Here is an 18,033-nt window from a genome sequence, read left to right as displayed (position 1 = left end):
CCTTGAGGATGAGCAGGTTGGGTGTTTGTGTAACAACAACAAGGCCTGGCCTGGAAATTATGTCATTCTGACCTTCAAAGTCTCTAAAATAATTATCTTTAGCCAAGCAGTAAACAAACAGTACTCTCTTCTGTCTTCACTGCCACCTCACTTTTTGTCCTCCTGTCGTCACAGAGGGCCTGTCAGCTTAAACATCACCTTTTCTTTTATTTTCCATTTCCTGTCTATGTATTTTATTAGCACCTTTTCCTATTTTACAGTCCTACACACTGATTTGACATCAGCTTCATCCCTCACAAGCTCTACTGTTCAGACGAGGCACTGTTCTGCATTGTGGGAAATATGCAAAAGCACCCAAACATTTTTTTTTTTTCTCATGATTGTCAGGCATGGATTCATTTTGGGAAATATATATTTCCAGAGGCTAGGACTTACTAAAGTTTGGAAATGAAAGAAAAGCAGATCCTTGGATCTCACAAAATGTGTTGCTTTGTATTATGACAATGGTGTTCACATGCCTGACATCCTCATAATAATATTAAGCTCTTTTTTTCTAGCATTATGTACTTTATACATTTGTATAAATGTCACAGCTTGTAATCACTTCCTTTGTCATCGACGATTAATCTAAAAAAATCGAATAATTCACTGCCCCTTGCCATTTACATATCGCCTGCTACCATCTGTTCTTCTCAGCAGCAGTAAATGATGGGTAATTAACTCAGTGCCTTTGTCTTTCCCTTGCTGAATGTCTGACACATATAGATTTTCCTCTGTGTGTGCGTGTGCGTGCGCTTGTGTGTCTGCGTGTGCGCGCGTGCGCGCGTGTGCATAGGGAAAGGAGAGGGGAATAGGAACAACAGAGAGTGGAAAAAAAAAAGAAAGATGCTGTAAGCCTGACCTGAGAAAAAAAAGTCAGTACAAAAATATTTGCAAAGGAGAAAGCAGGGCAGAAATGTTGGGGCTAAGAAGGGACTATATCACGTGGCCTTTACTCTCTTAATGTCAAAAGAAAGCGGGACTTGGCTGCGGACAATAGCTGCCCTGTGCATGCAAGTAGCCTTTTCTAAAGCTGTAAGGTCAAGGTCAAGATGCAGCAGCGAGAAAAAGCTTCATATGCTCCTCTTGTCAGCCCGAGTGCAAAGGGGGAACATGAAAATGAGGCCAAAAGGAGGGAATACACAATGCCATTTGGCTCCTGGACTAGAAGCCAGAAGGTTCACAACGTGTCATATTGAAACTATGATATAGTGGCTCTGCATATTGCATCCTTAGACAAGTGAGCATGAGGCAATATGCAGTGTAAAATTTAAAAAAAGGGAAGTAATATCCAAAGAACTTTTTGCCCTTCCTGCTAAGCACTACAAGCCACCCCACCACAGGCTGTGGAAGGGCAGGAAAAGAAGGCATTCCCTTGCCATCATAGGAAATATGACATGATAACCTAAGCAACGTCTCCTGGCATGTCCCTTTGATATTTTTTATAAGGAAAGGAAGAAATAAAAACCTGAAAATAGTTCAAAATACTTTTTAGTAAAGGTTTTTCTAGATGGAGAAAGCATAACAATGTGTCTCGACTACCGTTAAATGACTGTTTATTTACATGTATTTATTATAATTTATTTGTCCTTAGGTAGTATGTAGAAGCCTCCTTCAGGGTTGAGGGCCACATTGTGCTAGGCACTGTAAAAGCATGTAATACGACACAGTGTTGTCACTCACAACATCCTCAGGGGTTGGCCAATGCAGTGTGTGATGTGCACTGTGTCTTTCATTAAAAGAAAAAAGAAAAGAAAAGAAGTTGTTAGTTCTTTTTTAATGTGATCCTGTTAATCTCAGGGAAGTTACATTGCCCAGATAGAGGTTCATGCCAACTCAGTTATTCTACTTATGTTATCTCTATGCCACATGGTACCGTGTATGAAGCTTTGTTTTTTTGAACATGGGAGAAATAACAATTGGAGATAATTTCCCTATGATTCAAGACTTTCTCTTCCCAGCACTCTGCCCAAAAGCACTCTCTCCCAGGGCTTTTTTCAAGCCTTTCCAGTCAAGGCCATGCTATGGGTAGCATCCCTTGCTGATTTTACACAAACTTTCTTAATGGTTGTACATCTCTCCAGCTTTCCCTCTATTTCACATACCCATATAACCTTCCTCAAATCCGACTCCCATGTTACTCCGTACTCCTCAAACGCAATTCCCTGCATGAGTAATGAGCTTGGGAAGTGACTTGCTCTGGTTCTTAGTTCATGGAATAAGTTTAATTATATTTAACCTAAATGAAAGGTGTTGTTTGATCCATCAGCTTCAAAGCTGAATGGTGTAAACTGATGTGATGGGACCTAAACTGTAGTATTTGTGGGAAGTCCAAGCGGTACTGACACTGTTAATGCAGCTATAGTTTCTATCATGAAATTTTCCGTGCCCTAATAAAAAATGTCCTCTTACATCTGTCACTACACTGGTCACTTCCAGCTTCTCTGAGGGAAGCAGTGGTGCTGCTATTAATGCTTCTCATTAGATTTCCTTTCAGGTTGGGAGGAGAGAAGGTTTTCTGTTGCAACAAACTACTGATATTTTCTTTATAATAGTCTATCTCCTTGGTTTTCTCTAGCTAAGCAAAGGGATGCTCAGGTTAGAAGACTGGCCATATGTTAATATGGAACCACAAGGAATTGGCAAATTGCCTCAAAGGGTCTAGAGGAATGGACAGAAGGGCAACAAGGGTAAAAGAAGCTAACTAACGAGGTTTTACCTCGTTAGATTAGGTATAAAAGTTATAATTTAGGATGATTAGAATTATCCTACTGATATCAATGGGATGAGACATTTAGTCTTGTATATAGTGCATGGTAAGCATGACTTGAACTCATGAATAAGTGTCCAAATGTATGAGGGCAATGAATATTAATAATTAGTATTTCTATTTTGTATTGTCATAGCGCCTAGAAGCCTTGGTTGCAGACCAGGAAACCAATGAGGGAAACAACAAAAAGTTTGACCTTGCCCCAAAATGCTTAATAGCTAACAGATAACAGGGGCCATAGGTTGCCAAAGGGGGGGGGGGAGAAAAAGCGACAGTAGGCGGAAGAAAAAGGGGGGGGGGGGGAGAGGGACATGGGGACAGAGGATAATAAAGGCAGTAATGGCACACTAGGCAATGATATCAGTCACCCACAGCCCATCTCCCAGCTACTGTTTTTTCAGTGTGGTAGTAAAAGACTGCTTAAAGGAGGGAAATTATGAGGATTTTCTGTTATTTGTGGGAAGCACATTCCAAGCGAGTTAAAAAGAGGGAGAATCAGGGAAGCAAGAAAGCACAAAAACCTTTGAAAAATTTAGTAATTTGGTGCTGAAGACCATCACCATATGTTGATTGGAAGAAGCAGTGTATCCATTTTTATTGAATGAGAAATGACAGGGTGGCCAGGGCACAGGCTATGAATGACTTGAAAGTGAATCTTAAGTCATGAATGATGCCATAGAGAAAGGGGACCTGGTGCAGGGATGAGGGGGGTGGGGTGGGGGGAATTAAAAAAGGACACAGCCTCTCTGTCAGTAAAGACAGGAGGAGACTGAGTAGGACAAAGGAATAAAGTGGGAGATAAGGATGACTTAAAGAAAGGGAAACTTCTTGCTGTAATGGAAAAACTTGAGTGACACACATTAGGGAGTGTAATAACCTGTAGCATGTAGCTAGACTTAGAGAAACAAGAGAAAATGTGATACAGGCAATAATCTTGTATCATCTGGCAGATGGACTGGGTGGCTGAGATCTTTTCCACCTCTTAATATCTCTGATAGTTGTACAATCTCCGTACTTTATGGCAGTGCATTCGTACTGTGAAAATATGGAAGTACACACTGGCTTGTCAAAAGACAGTGTATCAGAGAGAAACACTTTAAAAATCTTTGCATATGAGTGCAATTTCCAAAATGTTTGTGTGTGTGTATACACACATATGCATATATTTATCTCTCTATACACACATATATGTATCACTGAATCCCTCTGTTCTGTTAGAAGTAAATGTTTCCAGTGTATTCAAAATAGGCTTCATTTGCAATATTGATGTGAAACTTGAGATAAATATAAAATCCAATTTTTTTTTTTTTTTTTGTGGGGGGCATGACAGTGTATCAGAGAGAAACACTTTAAAAATCTTTGCATATGAGTGCAATTTCCAAAATGTTTGTGTGTGTGTATACACACATATGCATATATTTATCTCTCTATACACACATATATGTATCACTGAATCCCTCTGTTCTGTTAGAAGTAAATGTTTCCAGTGTATTCAAAATAGGCTTCATTTGCAATATTGATGTGAAACTTGAGATAAATATAAATCCAATTTTTTTTTTTTTTTTATGTGGTGTGCTATTAAAAGGCAATGATGGTAAAAATCTTACTTGAAAACCTTATTTACTAGTATGTATCTTTACAGCTGTGTACTCATCAGACTGAAATCTCAGTTCCAAAGCCTCTATCAGGTGAAAGTATATAGTGTGTTTATGTTTTTAAATAAATGATATATAAAACTAATGAAGACAGCAATTCTTCTTCCCTCTATACTGCAGATCCTTTATCTGCAGTGCAGATTTCTAATGCATAGTCTGCGCTTGTTCCACTAGCAGCAGAGGTCTGCTTTTTAGCTTATAGACAGGAATTTTGACCGCAGCCTTGTGATTTGTTCGAACTTTAGGAGGGCTTACTTCCTGAGGGTGTACAACCACCATTGATGTAAAAGCACTGTGTACATACAGAAAAATGAATGGACAGCTGAGCATGGACACTTGGACATATGCACATCCTTGGTATTGCCTGAGTTAGGCAGAGTGTGACTTCACTGAGCTGATGTCAGATTTTTGTTGAGTACTAAAATAGAAACATTTTTACTTGTATTACACACTGTACCGTATCACCACGGTGGGAACTCCCTCTATAATGACTTTCTAAATCTGGTATATTCATAGTGATGTAACATTCAATGAATTGCTATTCAAGTGTATTTGTGAACATTACACACTTGATGGAGGATGGGGAAAATACATTGCATTAAAGCAGATAACTGTTGAAGCTTCCCAAGATGGGCAATGAACTCCAGAAAGAGAGCAATAATTCCCTCAGAAGGAACAATACACTACACTATGCAGTAAGTCACTAAGGAGGATTTTTGATGACCTGGAGCTTTTAATTGAAAGAAAGGATTGATGACCAAGACCAATGGGTTTTAGCAAGACTGATTAGTCCAGGTGTCCCCTAGTTTCTCAGTAGATAACATAGTCTTAGTGTGCACAGGTTGGGCCATTATACAAAAGTTTGGGGTAGTTTTACTCAAGCATTTTACTCCCCCCAGCCAAAAAATTTTCTTGGTTAACAAACTTGTGAGGGGGCCTTCAGAGTGTACTGAGCCTGCATTCTCTGGAGTATGGAGAGATGTTTTCACGCTACTTGGTTTTCATGAGTGTTTCTTAAGATCTCTCATTAAAAAACAAATACAAGGTACACCCAGTAAAAAAGATAACACAAATCAAGCATGCATAGTGAAAGAATGAAAAGAGTACTGATGTCTTGCCACCACTTGATAAAACCAAAGCATTTTAATTGATACATTCAGTGTATCACTCACTCTTGTGGTGCTCCTTGATATTTCAAGCACAGATATTTGAACCTCAAGCATTTAATGGACCTGGCCTACTCTTTTGTATTGATCCACCTCACTCCATATCAATGGTGATGTCCTTTACTCCCTCCCTGTAAAATGAAAAGAAATCAAATCAAATTATCCTGAACTTGTTGATTCAAAGCCGTTTCATCTATCAGCATAGAAAAATAGGTTAAGAATCTGTTTCACAGTCTTTCTACTGCAAACAAAATTGAAGCAACCTGGCTTAAAGTAACCTGGATCTCAGTCATAAAAGCAATATGCCACCACAGTGGCAAATCCAGAATTTATGACTCATGTTTATCTCATCTGCACTTGGCTTTATTATTCTTTACTGCTTAAGTATAAGAACCCATGACACTGCTAGGATTTCTGAGAACTGCTTGGCCAGTGAATTTGTGACAAGGCAAATTCAGGACTTAGGAGCCTAATTTCCAACACCCTCTAATGTTCCAAAAATGTGGTTTCTGAAGGAAAGAAATGTTATCCTTTTTGTGTCCTGTATTTCCTTTTGCTAATTAGTTTTCAGCTTTATCTTTACTCCTTCCCCTTTGATTCCTGATGAAAATGGAGAAAAGGTGTTTTTTTAGTTTGAAGGAGAATCTTTAGAAACTCTGAATCCTTTAGGTCTTCCACACCTATGGGGAGATATTGAGATATCATGGTGAAGCCCGTCCAGGCTCTGAACCCCCATGAGAGATTGTTTGCCTGACTTTTTCTGCTTGCCTAGGAGAATGAGTTAATAAATGGTCTCAATCCTTATCTAATTCAGGATTGTAATCTCGGTTCTCATTTCATTTTATAATCCTACTATTCTGTTTGAGATATTGTTTAAACTTTAATTTCAGTAGGGGAAAAAAAAAGAATAGTAACATTCCACTATCTGTTATTTTTGAAAGACCTATAAGTTGACACAAAATCAAGGTGAAACCTCTTGAAACATTTGAGGAGAAACATTACCCACAAATAATTCAAGTGCAAGTACAAAACTGAATCTAGCTAGACACAATGGGAAGTCTGACAAAAACACTGATCCTTGTAAAACAAAAGAAGCTAAGGCACAAGAGTTAAGCTTTGCTTGAGATTACTTATTTCTACCTATTCTTTTCTTGTTACAGTAATATTTGTAAAATATTTTTGAATTGTGAATGTAGTTTATTTAATATGCAATCAGGAGTAAGTCTGGAATCGGAGTAGTGCACTAGCAAATGACAAAGCTCTTCTAAGAAGTCAAAATAAGCTGAAAGAATAAAGAAAAAAATCAGAGCACACTGCAATAAAAGTTGGACCCCAGTCAGTGCCAGACTGCCAACTGTTAATAAATTATGTCTTTGGTCTGTCGTATTTGAGATGTTGAGCTAAAATGTCAGTAAGAGTGTTCATATGCTGCTATTTGATGCTGAAAACTCATTATTAAAGACAGGTTGTCTATTCAAAAATTTCTTCCTTTCTTGTCTTATTTCATGCTTAACCAAATGGACGTATGTCTCTATCACAATTGTCCTGGACCAGTAGCATGAATAAGCCAGGGTCTCTATAAACTTATAGTGTGTCTGTGGATACTTGCTGAATGTTATTTGTGGGGAACATGGCTAACAAGTTTGGGAAGTAACTGGAGGAACTGATGAAACTTATTTCAACACCTTTTGAAGGAATATTTTGGCTTTTATAACCCACATGTAGCTGCATTATTAAATTCTTTGATATTCTCATGAGAATTCAGAGATACATCTACTGATTTAATCAAAGGGTGCCAAATATGTAGAGGATAATCACAAAATAATTTCTCCACTTGTTGATGCAGAGAAAACCTTTGCTTCCATAATCTTAACTGAACACATTGTTAAGAAATTTTTGCCAGGCAGACGGTGTGGAAATAAAGAAGACAGAGATTATTATCAGTATAGTTTTCAGCACCATAAAGCAGTAGGAAAATAGTCAGGAATGAAATCAGTGCCTTAATAGATCTCAGGTAGTCCTTCCATATAGTTGGCAGAGAGGGCCACAAGAAATCATTAGTCAGAAAAGACTGAGCCATAAAGTCAACCTGAAAGTTGAATAGAAATTGAACTAGAAGAAGTACCTCTAGAAGTTTCCAGATGTTGTCATGGTTAGGGTCACTGCACGTGGTGGTATTCCTAATGTTGCTTCTGTTTCCAGTAACAAATTGCAAGCTCTTAATTTTCTGCTCCTCCATATAATACTATGCTTACATATATGCCTTGGGGAACGTAAGGAAATTAATGTGTGTATGTTTTAGGTTGTTCCCTGCCTACAGTCTGGTACTAAGTCTCCTGGAGGCTTGACCTGGTATCTGTTGTGTACTGATGACTCTTTTCCTACACAACAGAGTTTTCTCCTTTCCCTCTGTGTCTTTCAGCAGCAGTTTGGTCCACCAGCACCCAGTTTTAGGCATCAGCCTCTTCCCGGTAAGCGTTATGTGCTGCGTAACATAACCCACTAATGATTATTCATCACCTCTAGCTGGTGAAACTTCTACATGTCATGTCATGTGTTTCTAGATGAGAAAATAAACATCAGACTATCTAAAGTGAGCAGTCTATCTGCAAGGGCCAAGGTTAGATTCTGAAGAAAAAAAGGAGCATTTTACTAGCAAAAATATTTTAATCTAGTTTTATAAAACAATAAGACAAGAATCACAACATCACTACTGTATGCCTGCAATGATAGATGGCCTAAGAGAAAATGCATTGGGCTTAAAGGCGTGGTTTGAAAGTTTCAGTAGGTGTGCCTTATGATTCAGAAAAAGGTTCTACAAGAAAATGAAATTTAGTAAATATTCTCATAGTATCAGTGTAAGAGACTGCCTTATGTCTAGCCCAAAGGGGGAAAAAGTGCTATATCCACTGACTTACAGGAGGTGAATGGTCTCTAAAACCATGGGACTTTTGCAGCATAATCTGTGGTATGATACGCTTCTTCCAGCACTGGTTGAATACAGGACGTTGACTATCCTCTGTGTTTGTATGTAATGATCCATTTTACTTGAATAGATTGATCAAACCTTATTTCCCAGTTTAAAAAGATCTTGACAATAGGTTTTTTTATTGGTGAGTATTCTTTATCGAAGTGACTTTCGGTAAAATTGCTTTTAAGACTATGAGGAGGGGTTGTTACTCGTGGAACCTAGACCACTCTTGGTGATTCTGTGGATCCTAAGGAGATGGGGACAGGGTGCCTGAGCCTTGCTTTCATGTTTGGAACCAATATTCTTTGAAAGAAATATTGACTTTCAAGTGAGTCTTTATCCTTTGTGGAGATGTCAACATTTTTCTTTGAGAATAAGTTAGCACATGTGTTACACTTGTATCTGAAATACCAGTTAAACCATGCACATGTCAAGCCATAGCTTTTTGTTTGTCCTCAAATATTGGAAGACTTTTAGCTGTGGATGAGGAATTTTTAAAACTTCCCTGAAATAGAATTAAAAGAAATCCAGGTTTTTAGGGCAAGTGCACTCAAATAAATAAACTCCATCAATATTCAGGATACCTTTAGACTTGCTTTAATGAAATTAGGTTATCTGTATCCCTTGCAATTTATGGTTGGTATTATCCATAAATCTACAGTGTTACATTGCAAGGTACACCTTGGATCTCCTATCATTCTGACACAGTGTCCACTTTTTAGTCTTCCAACAATACTTGCATCTTAAAAGTGATGAAAAAGAAACACATCTGTGTGTGACAATGTCTGATGTAAAATACAGCATGTTTTATGCTGTAGCCATGTCCTTAAAAATGTATCACATACTGTCCCACCAGGAGATGCTTTCTTACTGGGACAATAGCTTCATTTGTAAGCATCCCCTCTGGCAGCCCAGGAAAGGATAGCCACCTAACTGACAGCAGCATAGCATTTAAGTCATGATTCTGGTGCAGAATCGAATATAGAAGAGAAGGAATGACTAGTTTTTGAACTGCAGTGAAGAAATGATTTGTGCTGCCTGCTGGTATATAAAGTATATTATACACAATAAGAGCTGTTTAGTTTCCCTGGCTTTTACGTTTACAACTCTCCACAATGTTGGTGGAACATAATGCACTGGGCAAGTTTATTCTTTCTTATGGCTTGGGCAATTATTTGGCATTGATTTTCTTAAAGTTTTGTCTTGCATGTCAGCTTTTTGTTGGCAAACCTTGCAGAAGAGTTTGATCGAGTCAGTAAAGATGTGAGAATATGGATGAGATCAGTATTTGGCTCATGCTTTCCTTTTACAAGACAGAAATATCAAAAATATTTTTCAACCCTCCTCTCAAGACACACAGCCACAGATGGAGGGATGGACCTGTATTTGATTTGTTTGATTTGATTTTGTTCCCTGATAAATCTCACACTTCTTAACAATTCTTTCTACTCTGCTTATGATAATCGAAGTACTCTGAATTGGCTCCACATGATGGGACTGCTTTCGCATTTGCATTTTTTAAGCAGTGACTCTGCATTGATTCAAAACCAGTTGACCAGTTATTCTGAAGTGATATAACAGCACTGGTTATGCTGAATTAAAACAATGAAGCCTAATTATCCACTATTTAACTAAGTATTTATGAGGCATTTTCAGCCATACAAAAAAAAGTGTAAAGTATCACTTCTGATTTGGTAGCAGCATTCCATCTTCTTTGTACAGGTGAGAGTGAACACATAACATGCAAAGCTGTGATGAATCTTAAACTACTGCCTGCACGCTGTTTTATTTTGTGATGATTGTAATTGGAGCCATTTGCTGGTTATCCTGTTCTCTAACGTGAACAGCCCAGGAAGTGCTATTTGTGATATTATGTAAATCAAGAAGTTACTTTTGCTAAATTGGCCTAAGAAGAAAATAAAGATCACCCCCTTAAATTCTGATTATGCTATTCTTACCATATTCTTATTCATATGCAGGTAGGAAGAATACTTCCATGGCCTTTCATAATGCTTTAAAAAGTATTTTTAAGAAGTCCAAAGTACTCTAAGTGAGCATTTTTGTCTTCTCTTAGATATGTATTGTCCTCTTTATAAGTTCATCTTTAAAACTAGGGTGTCTAAATTTAGACACATGACACATAAAGCTATGTTTAATGTAGTATTTAAAGTTGGCAGAGATACAGACACCTGAATTTTAGGCACTACATTTGAAAATTCTTCCTTCTATCTATAGATACAATAGCTCCTGAGGACATTAACGGAGCTGTACCTGGGCCTATCAAGAGAACCACACTGCCCTTCTTTATTATGCTCCAATCTTAGCTTCTCAGGTGAATTCAGAAAGCCGTAGGTTTCAACTTGCTTTTTGTAATGAGCCTAGTGGGCAAAGCAGTATGAATTGAACTCACGGGGCATTCCTGACAGAGTTCAAACCTCTTACAGTGTCTTTAATAAGACCTTTCTTTTAAGTCAATTGGAAAACTGAATAGACCACGTGAAAGGTGGGCTTTACAGTTCAGTATATATGTGTGCTACTCCAAACAGAGGCCCCGGGATAAGAAGAGAGAAGTTGAAGTGATGCACCTACTCTCCTGGGGAGACAGTTTCAAACACTTACTAGTGAATATAGTCCATTCCTGTAACGACGCTACCTCAGTGCATAACAATTGCTCATATGAATATGACTGCAGGAATGACCCAGTTTCGTATTTTAAGGCAATTGTCATAGGACATTTGGGGCTGTGTCACAGTAAAGGTCCTTTCAGCTGGGTCAGCCTCTGAGCTGACATGTGGTGTAGATGAATGCCCTCTAGAAAGACCCATTTTGAAAATCAGCTCCTGGGAAACTCCCAGTAGGACGACCAGGTGAGATAGTACCAATAGCTCACAAACCAGCTTGCAGTAAGAGATCATGTAAGTGGCTACTGCTTTCTAATTGCCCTGGTGTGGTCATGACCTTCATGTGACTCACCTTGTACAGATATGTCTCCTTCTGTGCTTCTGGCACGTCCTTAGAAGCTTTGTTAGTGTGTGGCCTTGTGGTCATATAAGATTAATCCAGTGAGAAACTGGAGACAAGCAGAATCATCAGGATTAGACATCCTGGTCCATCAGGAATTGGACTCTGGACCAGTTTTAAGCACAGAGACAGCCCAACTGACACCCAGATAACCTCCTCCAAGTTAATGAGTCAGGGCCAAATCTCAAAGCTCAGACTACTTGACCTCCCTCTGCAGCTTATGCCAAAGTCAGGCACAAGAGGCTCGTGACCTATTTACATGACATAGAAAGAGTAAAGAGTATAGCAAGTTCTTTCAGAATTAAAAAACAGGACCAGAAGATGGTGACAGGTAATTGTGCCTCTTTCCCAAAGCATTTCCCCTTGTGGAAAGTTCTGTGGACTTTTCCTTACCTCTCCCCTTCTCTATGTATATGAGATTCCTCAGAGAGGTGGTGAAGAGAAGATGTATCCTTAGAGGGATGTAGAAAATTTTCAGAGTTTTCAGAGCATAAAAAAAGTACTAAAATCCCACAGCTTCTCTGTAGAAAACAGTTGTGTAATTCTCTTGGTAGACTTGGAAAATCTGTCTGTCTGCTTTTAACAATAGATTCATAGCTTTCCAGGGTAGATTTTCTTTTTACACAAGCCTAATTTATAGTCTTATCTCAGTGTTTCCAAAAAGACCAATTTCAGGTTGAAGAGCGTGATTCAAAGATCTGACTGAACACTCATTTATCATTAATAAATTTAGATTAGGAGGGAAAAAAAGATTCTAGTGCTCTTCCAAATAGCATACCCCAGGCAAGAAACGTAAATTGTTTTAAGATACATTTTGGAAAGTTTATGAAATAAATTATATAGCCATGCAGGCGAATTCTTGACAACAGCAAATAAAGTTTGTGGTATGAATCACTGGCTTTCCAATATTTTGGACTATCAAAGGGGAAAGGTGACAGGCTTACTTTCACTATACTTGGGTTGTAGTAATCCCAAGCTTCAGGATTTCTGATGAATGTGTGTGGGACCCAGGAAGGGACTGTTCTATGCAAAAGCATAATTAAGCTTCTGGGTTTCTCCATCTTTTTCTGAATCATTAGATGTTGGCCAGAGTTGGATTCAGGATATAGCAGGTTGCAGTGGTGCTCTTAGCAATGCTAAATTCTGTTAGGAGGCTTACTGGTACATCTTGATCATTGTTGAGCCAAATCTGGTGATTGATTTAAGAGGGATTATTTTCTACTTATTTAGATTTATAGACACCACTGGGGTGTGTTTTATTCACATTATAAAATGAGTGAGGATTCAGCCCCTAGAATCTCTGAGAACATTATCCAACAACATCCTTTATTATTGCAGGGATTTGGGACACTGCCAAAATTCTCAGCGTCTTTTGCTGTCTTCCTGTAGCATATTATAGTTGTAGTTCTTGTCTAATTCTACAGATGAGGAGTAAATGGCTTGGAGCTGTTCTGTGGTGAGAACACCAACCACTCCATGACACATTCCAAATCTCTTGCATGATAGTTGATGTGCTAATAAGGTAGATTGGACTTATGACCCATGAGGTCATTTCCAGTTCTTTGTTCCTATAGGATCTCCTTCCACAGACATTACCATTCCTTTATTTGTAAGAATAGAAAGCCAAATGCGAACCAGGAAAACACGTAAACAAAAACCCAAGGGCATGACTTACCTGGGTCCCAGATGGCTCTTCACTGACATTGGTGAATGACTAGAAAAATATCCAGAGCAAGAAGTACCTGCTTTCATTTTCATATTATTCAGATATTTTGTAAATTGCTTTGTGTTGAAGATCTGTACTATGTAGAGCCAGATTTGTTCTTATTCCCCTTTGTCTACTGAAAAGATATGGCTAAAAGTCAATCCACATGCAAGTATGGAACTAAGAGCTCCTGTTTCTAGTGCCAGTCAAATTGCCATAGATTCTTTGCTCACCTCTCTGTGTATAATCCCGTTGAACTAAGCCACATTTGTCATTTATTATCTTGGCTTCTCCCAGGTCATTATAGGGTAAAACCAAGTTTATGAGGAAACCACTGTCCTCTTCACACTGACAAGACATGTTCTTGCTGTTTATAGCTGATCCAGTTTTGATGCAGACACTTCATATCAAAATTAAAGCAGCTGCAGTTACTTCTGAAATCTAGGGAGTGATTTAATAAATGCAGAGTATTGATTGGCTGGATAACACTGTTAACACAGAAACAGGATCATTTTCAAACTTTTGGTTTTGAATTATTAAAGAGAGTATGCCAGAAAAAACCCAATGTTAATCATCTCATCCGTATGCCTCAACACCAGTCCTTTATCTAACATGAAGTGACTGCAGTGATCGGTTGGGCCAGTGATGGCAGCTCACTTGATCTGGAGATGTTTCAGGCACTCTGCTGTTTCACTGCAGCATGACTGTCTTAAGAACAGTATAAAGTTCAGCTGCACAGTTTAAAGGGCACATCTACCACTGGCTCCCCTTTGAGATGTTAAAAGCAAACAAACTATGAATAAAATTTTTAGCGACTTATCTGCTGTTTAATTAACAATACCCCTCTTCTATGCAAGACCTAAATAAATGTACATTTGTGTACACTGTGCCTGAATACATTTGCGTGCCAATTGCTGAACCCTTTGGTCCTTTCCGACCGGTGTGTAATGAGTAATGTCTCATGATTCTGTTAAACTCTCTAGTCCTGGGCTTCTGGTGAAAAATCAGAGGAGAAAACACTAGAGAAAGGGACATAGGTTGCATTTCATCCACCTCATGGAATTCTACAAGGTGGTAAATTCTTGTCTTTGACAACCACTTTTTTCCTGTATAAATACATTTCATAGTATGAGCATAGTGTCTCATTTAAATAGAGACAGAAAGCTAACAGTCAGCATTGGGATTTTGCTACGCTGTCTTGCTGCAGGTGTTCTTCCAATGTGTGATTGCACAAGCACAACACGTCCATCGGGATTTACGCCCATCCGCTGCCTAAACCACGTATCACCGGTGCGTGCTCGGTCCTGGCTCGGGCGGCTCAGGTGCTGCTGGGGAGAGGAAGGAGTCTGGCAGCCACCCGCTCTCGCGCCCGGGTTCTTGCTACGCTGTCTTGCTGCAGGTGTTCTTCCAATGTGTGATTGCACAAGCACAACACGTCCATCGGGATTTACGCCCATCCGCTGCCTAAACCACGTATCACCGGTGCGTGCTCGGTCCTGGCTCGGGCGGCTCAGGTGCTGCTGGGGAGAGGAAGGAGTCTGGCAGCCACCCGCTCTCGCTGCCCAGGTTCAGGGCCTGCTCTGCCTCTCCCACGCGTGGTTTGATGGCAGAGGTGGGGAGGCAGGGTGCGGCAGTGCGGGAGCCCGGGAAATGGAGGCAGCCCACCAAAAGGGCTTCTCTGCGCTGGCTGCCTCCAAGGCAGAGAGGAAGGATAGTTAACCTCAGCCTGATCAGAGGGGCAGCCCCGTATCCAACTCAGTGAATGCTACATTTCACATTATAGGTGCTCGCAGATCCAGCTGCCTTAACAGCATTGGCAGCGTACGGGTTACCACTTCATGCACAGCCAGGCTGTGTCTTCAGCTGACATTTGCATACCCCGGCTTTATTTTACTACAATTCAAGTGTGTCAGGGCACTGTGGGCACTGTGGGCTCTCTGGGGAGCATCAGGGCCCCCCCGGAGCAGCAGGGCAGGCCCTGGCAGCCCCTCCCGTCCCACTCCAGCCAGGAGCAGGGCAGCCAGGAGCACCAGGGCAGCCCCTGCCCCGGGCATCAGGCATCGCCCTGGGGATGGGCCAAGGCTGGGACAGGTTGTCAGCCCGTGGGTGGGGGTGAGGATCAGGCCTGGTGAGGGTAACCAGGGTCAGGATCAGGCCCAGGATGTGCGGGCAGAGCCATGGGGACGAGGAAGGTGCACACAAGCTGAGGTACCCATGGCTGTGCCCTTGCAATACAGGTTGGGGATATGCGTGGGAAATCAGGCTCAGTAAAGCCCTTTACAAAACTCCCTTAGGGTGCAGGGCTGGGATTTCTCTGGGGGTGTTGATAGGTGCAGTTTTGACATTGAACTCTGTTGCAGAGGGTTGACTGGCTGTTAAGAGCTCCAGAAGCAGCCGTGTCCTGCTTCAGGAACCAAATGTGACACTCGAAGCTCCCAGACCTCCCAGGTATCCCATGCCTTGATACTGGGTGTGAAACAAATGGTGCGTGGAGAATAAAGATCCACCTATGGCAAATACCATGTCCTTTGGTATTCCCACCTGCCAGTACCTTAATTCCTGTATTTCTATTTAAACTGCTCTTGCAGATGAGGATAAATAGATAAAATAATTTCCTTTTGTTTGCAATAACATACTTGTAATGTATGTCATTGTAATGTAAGGAAGGACAATGTAACAGCTATAATAATATCAGATAGAGTAATACAAGAGTAAACATACATCTCTAAAAAAAAAGGTCATTATAGATTTTTTTTTCAAAAAAATGAATTCAAGTTATTTCTTATTTCCTTCAAACCACTGCGACCCCTTTATTGCTCTCACTGAATTTTAGCCCATTATAGATTTACTCTGATTGTCCTTTGTGGCTATACTGCATTCATCCAAGCTATTAATTTTATTCTTTGTCAGGCAAGATAGAAACAGAGCTTTCATGTCCTTCTGGCGTTCTTAAACTCAGTCATATTTAAGATGCATAATTATGTTGTTTTAGGAACTTGGTGTTCCACTGTTCTCCACATTCTGAGCTACCTCTGCCAAAGTTTCTGTGTATGAAAATAGAAGAAACCTTTAAAAAGTCGCTAACATTCTAGAACACAAACAAAAGTGAGCAATGTAGAATTTCACAGCAAAGCAAAATATATAAAACTCCAAGAAGAACAGGGGGACATTCACGTACATTTTCCCAAACCTGAGTCCTTATGTATAAGCGTTTTGTCATCACTTTAATTTAACTGTCATTGTAGCAATGAAATTGTGGCATTACCAGGAGGAAAATAAAAATGCATAATCTCATGGTAAGGCACAGCCTATAAGCCTTTCATTTTGTTGGGGTCAGAAAAGCTATTTATATTTTTTCCTTATTTATGTCCTTTTTTCTTTAACACTTTTTTCTTGTTTTTCTTTTTCTTTTTTTCTTTTTCTTTCTTAAAACAAACAAACAATCTCTATCTCTGCTCTCATTTTCTTTTTCTTTTTTTTCTTTTTCTTTCTTGAAACAAACAAACAATCTCTATTTCTGCTCTCATCTAAGTCTAATAATCTGAAATGAATAATTTATTCCAAGAATTAGATAGCAAAGTCTTTACAAGCAGACTGCTGTTTCCTTAAACTAATCTTTTGCATAAATTTATTAGACTGAAATAATTCTGATCTTTTTGGTCTCTGATATCATAGTGAATACTTGATGTCTGCCGTGCATTGCCTAACTCTTGGTGTTCAGTTCCATCTCACAATACTCTTTCTTTGCCCTGGCTGAGCGTAAGAAACCATTCCAACCCAAATACTTGCCTGAGCAAATTTAAAATTTAAGAGAACATATATACTCCCCCATACAGTGCTGAAACTGTTTCTGTGAGCAGCTGTACCAGCAAAGACCTTAAGTGCTTTATCAAGCAGTGCCAATAAAGCCCATTGCACAAGGAGTAAATGTGCAGAAGGTGTGAAAGATGGACAGAGTAAACCAAGCCAGCCTGCCAATAAATATCCCTGTATAATGTCTGCATGTTTCATTCAGCTCTGCTTTCTCATGCATGCTCAGTGGAGAAGCTGGGAAATTAACTGTCATCATTTCTGCAAGCTGGGCCTTGCCTGAGAAGGGAAAACACCAGAGGTGCTGAGCGAGCCTTCCTCACTTTTTTGTTTAAAGCATTCTTTAATGAAATGCATTTTGAAGGAAAAAAAATCCTTACATTCCCAAATTGAATGGCAGAGCACTGTTAGGAATGCCCTTGAAAATGCCGAATTCCTTAAAATCAATAAGCACTCATCACCTCAAACAGTCAAAAAGGAAATCCTGGCAGTGCGGGCTGGTCAGTGGGCAAGAGCTCAGCGGGCTATAATTTCTCCGTAGTTTGTCTAGTCGCAGCCCTAAATACTCTGGCAATGACTTGTGTATTTGTGCTTAAAATCAGAGAGTAGGCACAGCTCTTTTAAAATTTCAGCCCCAGCTCCCTTTCATCTGACATAAATCATCTGCTGAAGGCAGTGGGGACAGGGTGTCCTGAGCTGGGGGCACAGTCCCCCAACAAGCTGTTCTGGCTCCTGAGGAAGTTGGAGGGCAGGCAGAGTCCTCTTGGCTTTGATGTGTTTTGGATGTGGCTGGTCATTTTTACATCTATTGAACCAAATCATTTCTTGTGGCACAGCTAATCAAATTATTGGTGATCGGTAATCAGGCCGCGTGAGGTGAACTAAGGACACATTCT

Source organism: Aptenodytes forsteri, unplaced genomic scaffold (assembly GCF_000699145.1).
Source record: "Aptenodytes forsteri isolate BGI_AS27 unplaced genomic scaffold, ASM69914v1 Scaffold396, whole genome shotgun sequence".
NCBI lineage: Eukaryota > Metazoa > Chordata > Aves > Sphenisciformes > Spheniscidae > Aptenodytes > Aptenodytes forsteri.
The sequence above is the reverse complement of the archived record's forward strand: the minus strand, read 5'-3'. Positions refer to the sequence as shown.